General features: G+C 42.7%; 1 non-coding gene across 1 annotated transcript; it reads right to left on the bottom strand.

Annotated features, from left to right (window-relative positions):
* Positions 1-290: 290 nt before the first annotated feature.
* Positions 291-427, bottom strand: LOC118616656. Its single transcript, XR_004956641.1, has one exon. It is a non-coding gene; the product is annotated as a U8 small nucleolar RNA (small nucleolar RNA).
* Between the last annotated feature and the right edge of the window lie 241 nt (positions 428-668).

Below are 668 nucleotides of genomic sequence, written 5' to 3'. Positions count from 1 at the left end.
CTCTGTGTTATTCCACCTCCCTGATTAGGTTTATGGAGAGAGAAGACACTTGCTGAGCTGAATGAAGGTTGGCCAGTTTCCAGACTAAGATATTTAAACTTTCATGTTTAAATACACACAAGCACACATTGCATACTACATACATGTGAGCACAGGCTCACACCGGGACAGTGTGCCAGGCAGCATGGCACACTACAGATAACATGGGCTCTGATCTATCTACACGGCAGGGCAAACTTTTATTTATTTTTTAATAATATATTTGTTTTGTTTTCTGTTTTTTTTTGAGAATCTAATAGGAGCAATCAGGGTGTTGCAGGTCCTGATTAATGCAGAGATATTAATCACGAATCATGCGATCTCCAATCATCATGTTCCAATCTGCCCTCCAAAAGGAGGAACAGGTAAGGATTATCCTACCCAACAATTAATAATATGTTTTTATTGAGTTTTTAGAATGGCAGTTCTCAACCTGTGGGTCGGGACCCCTTCAGGGGTTGAACGACCCTTTCACAGGGGTCACCTAAGACCATCAGAAAACACATATTTCCGATGGTCTTAGGAACCGAAACACTGCTCCTCTATCCGTCTCCAGGTGGGTCCGCCCACATGCAGATACGCCCACATACAACATGAGGAACTGTATTAAAGGGTCGCGGTATTAGGAA

Source organism: Molossus molossus, unplaced genomic scaffold (genome assembly GCF_014108415.1).
Source record: "Molossus molossus isolate mMolMol1 unplaced genomic scaffold, mMolMol1.p scaffold_m16_p_4, whole genome shotgun sequence".
NCBI classification, from domain to species: domain Eukaryota; kingdom Metazoa; phylum Chordata; class Mammalia; order Chiroptera; family Molossidae; genus Molossus; species Molossus molossus.
This window is presented reverse-complemented; position numbering and strand designations above follow the sequence as displayed.